The sequence below is a fragment of the Choloepus didactylus genome, chromosome 17 (assembly GCF_015220235.1).
Source record: "Choloepus didactylus isolate mChoDid1 chromosome 17, mChoDid1.pri, whole genome shotgun sequence".
Lineage (NCBI taxonomy): Eukaryota > Metazoa > Chordata > Mammalia > Pilosa > Megalonychidae > Choloepus > Choloepus didactylus.
This window is the reverse complement of record NC_051323.1, coordinates 4916784-4923464: the sequence shown is the minus strand read 5'-3', so window position 1 is coordinate 4923464 and position 6681 is coordinate 4916784. Positions and strand designations below refer to the sequence as shown.

General features: G+C 45.4%; 1 non-coding gene and 1 pseudogene across 1 annotated transcript; one reads left to right on the top strand and one right to left on the bottom strand.

The window, feature by feature from the left end:
- The first annotated feature begins 600 nt into the window (after positions 1–600).
- LOC119512985 lies at positions 601–785 on the top strand. Its single transcript, XR_005212500.1, has one exon. It is a non-coding gene; the product is annotated as a U2 spliceosomal RNA (small nuclear RNA).
- A 622-nt stretch (positions 786–1407) lies between these two features.
- Positions 1408–1575, bottom strand: LOC119512987 (annotated as a pseudogene).
- Positions 1576–6681: the final 5106 nt, after the last annotated feature.

The following is a 6681-nucleotide window of genomic DNA, read 5'->3' as shown; positions in this document are numbered from 1 at the left end:
TCAGCCCTCTTTTGCTCCTCAGCTGCCTTTCGGTCTACAGATTCATGCACTTCCTGGGAGGTTGAAAGTCAAAATAACTAAGTAAAGCCCTTGCTTGCTTAGCCTCGCTCATCCCTGAAAGAGAACAACAATTGCATACTTCCCATTTCAGCATCTCTTTTAAGGGGTACCAGGGTATAAAACGTCCTTGTCTTGGATTGTAACAGATAAGGTAAAATGAGTTTGCTAAGCAATTTCTCTTTTGAAAAAGAATGACACAATTCGATTTTTCTCGACAGATTGCTCTGTCCTCAAAGGGCAATTCAAAATAGGGAGAACTGTGTCTGTACAGGGGCAATATATGGGAAGTCTACTTTCTGCATGATTTTTCTGCAAGCCTACAACTTCTACCATAGAAGGGGGCAGTTCAGGGTTTTCCCCACCTACCTTCAATTTTGCCATAATGTACCCAAAGATGATACAAGCCACAGTGGAAGAAAGACTCAAAAGCACCTCACCTTTAGCAACGATTGTGCCCTTGAACCCTTGAGAGTCAATAAGCTTTTGCAATGGAATTTTATTTTACCTATGGGGAAACCTTTTTAATTTGGAAAGTGATTTATTGCTTCTATCCAAGATCAAGTGTAATATCTGTCCTTAACAGTTTAATATGATATGTCCTCTTGGAGGACAAAATGCTACGTGGGTTTTGGAAGCAGAGACTGATGGGAGCCTGCTCTGTCAGCTCGTCTGCAGTGGTGCTAGGGGAGTAACTGACGACCATGGTAAGATTTTGCAGCCGCATGGTCGGGTCATGTTCTCCATTCCCATATGAAGCTCATCTTTCCTGCGTTAGTTGTCAGCTCAAGGGAGCTGAATCCTTTTCCTTCTAATGGTAAAACACAGTCTTTGCCTCATCGGAATGCCTTTTAATTTTGTTCACTGTGTGACCAACCTGCTTACCTGGGTGGAAGTTGAAACACAATGACGTTTCTGGTTCTGATGTCCCACTGGGTCACTGGGGTGTCCTCTCTCTGGCCTGGTCAGCACTGCTGTGGATTGGAGGGCCACGCGGCCAGTGTTCTCTGGAAAGTCCGACATCCACAGGCATTTCCACGGGAGCTACTGCAAACCCGGAATGTATACCGAGCCTCTTTGATCTTACTTTACTGAGCAAGGTCAAGGACAAAGGAACACTTCACCCCGTTTCACCAGCCAGAGGACACTGAAAGTCACCGAGAACATCCAAGTGGTTGAAGGAAGGATCCTTCCAGGGGAACAAAGAAGTCAAAAGCAAAGTATGTTAAAGAAATCACAGGAAGAGCTCAAGAGCCATGAAGCAAGACAGATCAGTAGAGGACCAAAAGCAAAAGCAAGAAAAATAGACCTAGTGGGTCTACATTTGAGACCAAAGACAACCCCCCCACCAGGAGGTCCACCGTTCCTGGAAGGACTGCAGTACCTGACCCGTGGAGAAGGAAGAAGCAAGAGTCCATGTCATCTCCTAAGGCTGAAAACCCATCTAAGACCTTAGAGAAAGTCAAGTTGCAAGAACAGGTACAGCTCTGGATCTTAGCCGGCAAGCCCAGAAGCAAGGCAGCCTCGCACCCTCTTGCCAGATCCCCCTTCTCTTGCATTTCATGGTGGGAAAACGTACCTCTGCCCAATCTCACTGACCTTCCTATTTGGACACTATTTTGAAAATACTAAGCTCTTCTGCAGACATTCTTGTTTTCCTCTTCATTTCCCCATCACTTTTCTGTTCCTGCTCCCAGAACTGTATTCTATTTGGGGAAGCTGGTTTGGTTAGGAACCCAATGGGGCTAAAAACATTTTCCCCAGAATGGAAGGAAATTCGGAGTTGGGTGATAGTAAGAGTGGGGAAGGAAGCTGTTTCGGGCAGAGTGGCCAGAGCTCACCTGAAGAAAATATGTGGGGAGGGGGGTTGCTGATAGGAATTAGTGGCAGAGGGCACGGTGGCCTCAGTCTGGGAGGGAAGACGGAGCACCAAGTGGTCCCCAGACTTGAGGTCGTCTGTGCTCAGTCTTGACATGTGGTGACTTGGGGAGGGAGGGTGGAGGAGCTCCTGGTGGCTGGGCCCAGGCCCCTCTAGATGCAGAAATGTGGTCTCCTGTGTGGAAGGGCCTGCTGCTTGGCTCCTCGGCAACCATTCTCCCCATTGGAGATGGCCTTTGAGACCACCCAGTGCAACCCCGCCCCCCATCCCTCTTACCCCCTTTGCTGTCAGACCAAGGCCTTTGATGGCCCCCCAGGTCTGCTCCCACCCTTCAAGGCCTGTGACATCCGTTTCCCTCACCCTTGGCCCTCTCAGGAAGCCTCAAAGAACCCTGGGGTGCAGACAGCACCTGTCTGACCATCCCTGACTCACCACTGCCCCCAGAGGGGTGGGGCCCAAACCTCAGACCCTTCTAGCAGACTTGCCTGGGTGCCAGTGTGTCCTGGACAAGTTACTTAATCTCTTTGAGCCTCAGCTTTCTTCCATGTAAAGTAGAGTAAGGGTGATTCCCTTTACAGTGGGGTGGGGCGAGAGTTCTGTGACCTGCCAGGGCCCAGTCAGCATCCGCTGTGACTGCAGGCACCGGGGATACTTTTGGAAATCCATCCTGCCTGGGAGGGGTTGCAATGTACTCTGGGTCATTTCTTGTCCACACAGGTCCATAGATGTTTGCTCCTTGAGGAGTCAACTGAGTCACTGCTGTGCCCAAGAATTGTGGGGGGAGACACAGGGGAAGGGGAATTGAAGGGGGTCGGGGAGGAGCCTGGACTAGGAAGTGGCTGCATTCCCTAACCATCAGTGCTGGGACCTGGGTCTCTCAGCCTCAGTTGCCCTATCCTTCCAGGGCTCTTGGATGCTTCCCCTGGGGCATTCCAGGTTACCAGGACAACTCACAAAGTACTAAAGCCCTGGGACCCAGCCTGAGGCTGCCCCATTCCGGCTGGCAGAAGTTGCCTGTTTTTATTGCATATGTGTTATATGTGTTGGGTGTTTACACCGTGCCAGGCACTTCATATGTATTTTCTCATTTAATCCTCAGAATAGCCCTCCAAGGGTGATTGTATTATCTCCATGTTATAGATGAGAAAACAGAGACTCAGAAACTAAGAAACTCCCCAATATCAGGTAGTGCACGAGTTAGCTTTTGTTGCATAATAAGTGACCCAACAATTTATAGCTTAAAAGGGCAAACATTGATTATTTCTCACAAGTCTGTGAGTTGGCTGGGCCAGCTCAGTGGGGGCTGGCTTGCAGGGCTGGAGTTGGGGGTATAGCCCAGCGTCAGCTGGGTGATGGACAGTGGCTGAGCTCCAAAAGGAGCAAGAGAGAGCAGGCTTCTTGCCTCGTGGACATCATAAGTGCTATTGTCCCATTGGTCAAAGCAGGTCACATGGCCAAGCCCAGTAACTATGGGAGGGGACTAGGGGGTGGTAACAGGGAAAAATATTGCCGCCATCTTTTCCTTGAAAGAATCTACCACACATAGTTGAAAGTGGTACCAGTGGAATTCAAAACAGAGTTTGTATAACTTGAAAGTTCAAACCTGACTTGGAGTCCTTGCCCAGGATCTTGGAATCCAGTCTCCACACAAGGCCTGTGACTAAGTCAACAGCCTGTGGCTCACACATCTCCCACTGTTTTGCAACTGTATGTAGATATTGTCATCATTTACAAAATGCAAATTAAACTAAAAGTATTACTGAATTCATAGTTTAATTTTGTTGTCGGCTGGTAGAAATGCAACAATGTCAATTTTCTGATTTGGATAGCTGAACTGTGGTTTTATAGGAGAAGGTTCTTGTTTATAGAAACACATGCCAAAGTATTTAGGAGTGATAAGGTGTTGGGCGAGAATTTTCTTTCAAATGGTTCAGCAAAACAAACTAAAAAGTCCCCTGTACTCTGCTTCCAACACTTTTATCCATATGAGATTGTTTTAAAAATATTTTTAAAATTCCTTTAAAATCTCTTAATGTGGTGATCTGTTTATAGATTTTTAAGTTTACTTTTTATTTTTATCAATGTAATGCATGCTCAAAATTTAAAGAGTAAAATAATTAAACAAGTCTTGTCTTTTAAAAAAAGAAAAGTAGTTCCCTAATCCCTACTCTTTACTTTCCTACTCCCAAGAGGGGAGCAGTTACTTTCAGCTGATTATAGCTACTGCCCTATCTCTACATAATTGTTTATATTTCTACTTCTTGGTGTTTTAATTTTAGACATATTCTATAGGGTTGACTTCTCAGTATCTAAGGTGAGAATTTAGCTCTCTTGCCCCACCACATTTCTCATCCTCCCCTCAACCTCTCCCCCACATCCCTGCCCAGATCTTCACAAGATTGTTATATTGTAATTTATATACATATATATATATATATAAAATAAGCATCTATATTTGATGACCATGTAATACTATTGACAGCTGAGCCATTTAGCATACATACTCAACACTTTGCATCATCTTCTAGCACACTATGTGTTCTAGTTTGCTAATGCTGCTGGAATGCAAAACACCAGAGACAGATTGGCTTTTATAAAAGGGGGTTTATTTGGTTACACAGTTACAGTCTTAAGGCCATAAAGTGTCCAAGGTAACACATCAGCAATCGGGTAGCTTCACTGGAGGATGGCCAATGGTGTCCGGAAAACCTCTGTTAGCTGGGAAGGCACGTGGCTGGCATCTGCTCCAAAGTTCTGGTTTCAAAATGGCTTTCTCCCAGGACGTTCCTCTCTAGGCTGCAGTTCCTCAAAAATGTCACTCTTAGTTGCACTTGGGGTATTTGTCCTCTCTTAGCTTCTCCAGAGCAAGAGTCTGCTTTCAACGGCTGTCTTCAAACTGTCGCTCATCTGCAGCTCCTGTGCTTTCTTCAAGTGTCTCTTGGCTGTGGCTCCTCTTCAAAACATCACCCACAGCTGCACTGAGTTCCCTCTGCCCCTCAGCTCATTTATATGGCTCCACTGATCAGTGGCAGGCCAACACTCCATGGAAATTATCCAGTCAGAGTCATCATCCACAGCTGGGTGGGGCACCTTCCAAAGAAACACTCAAAGAATTACGGTCTAATCAACACTGATTACATCTGCCTACAGAAGATTACATCAAAGATAATGGTGTTTGGGGGACACAATATATTCAAACTGGCACTCTGTGTAATCTGCTCATTGATTGTATTCATCATTTACTCTCTCTCTTCACCACAGAGTGCAGTTTCACTAAGGCAGAGATTTTGTTTGTTTTCCCCAAAACAAAAAATATATAATTACTTTTTATTTTCTGCATTACATTTTTTCCCTGGAATTAATAATTGTCTTTCTTTCTCAGTTGCTTAGTGATCTGGACATTTTATTTCAGAATTCTTCTTTTCCTGCTTTATGCTTTTTTCTCAAAGCATTAACTGATTTCTTATTCTCTTTCAGCCCTGTTTGAAGTGTTAGAGTTTTCTTTGGCGTTGTGTCTGTATTTTTCTGTGTCTTCTCGGGGTCATAATATTGTACAGTTCATTTTCATCTTTCTTTTGTAACAACTGTATGTGGTGTTAGATCATATTCTCTCCCCCACCCCCGCGTTTAAATGAGATGTGTTAACCTGGACTACTGAGAGGATATTTCTGTGGAGAGAGGAATAGCCTAGGGTGCCTTTCCCCGCTCCAAGGCTTGGGGGCTCCCTCCTCGTTGTTGTGAAGGGCTCAAAATGTGGCTCCTTCTCTGCCTCTCAGAGGTTTTCTGCTCTGTTTCCTAAAGGTCTACAGGTCTTGCTTGCCAAGTACTCTCATCTCAGGTTTATATTTTGCTCTTAAATACTTTCTGGATTTGCCTCCTGCTATTTGAACTGTCTCTTCCCCTTACTTCCAGCATTACTAACCTGCTCAATTTGGTTTCTCAACCTACCAGTTTTCTTTTTAGGCAAGGTGTTTTGCTTCTGGAAGAAAATATTTGCTGGAGGTTTGCTGGAAATCCTTGAGGACTTAGAGGACCATAACGCTATTTGATCTCTTGGTGTGTCTGTGCAGGTTTTGCGCTCACCCACAACTCAGAGCCTGTGATGATTTCTTCCAGTTTTGTGGCTTTTTGTAGATCTATTTGTCCAGATTGGACAATGATGGCTTGGAACAGGATGGTGGCAGTGAAGATGGAGAGAACTGGATAGTAGGAGAGATAATTTGGTGATATAACCAGAAGCATATACATTATACTGATATAATCAGGATACCCAGTAAACAGATGGGTCTGATGTAGGAGAGGAAGGTTCAAGAGTGGTTGTTGGCTTGAACAACTGAGCTGATGTTTCTATTTACAGAGATGGGGAGGAATGGGGTGGGGGAGAATGGTGATGAGGGGAGCAAGTGCTCTATTGGGGGTCTAAGTGGAAACATCAACAAAGGCAGTTGGATATGAGTCTTGAACTCAAGGGAGAGGCCTAGTCTTAGAAATTGAAGTCTAGAGGTCACAACATACAGTTACACTTACTGAGCGTAAATGAGATCACTTGGGATGGGTGATTAGAAAGAGGAGTGGTCCAGGACCGGACCCTGATGTGGTGGGTGGAGGAGGCACTGGTGAAGGAGACCTGAGAAGAAGGAGTTACTGAGGTGGGGAAAATCAGTTCGTGGTGCTATGGAAGCCAAGAGAGGAGAGTTTCAAGGAAGACGGACCAACCAACCAGATGGAAGTTGCCGAGAGACTCC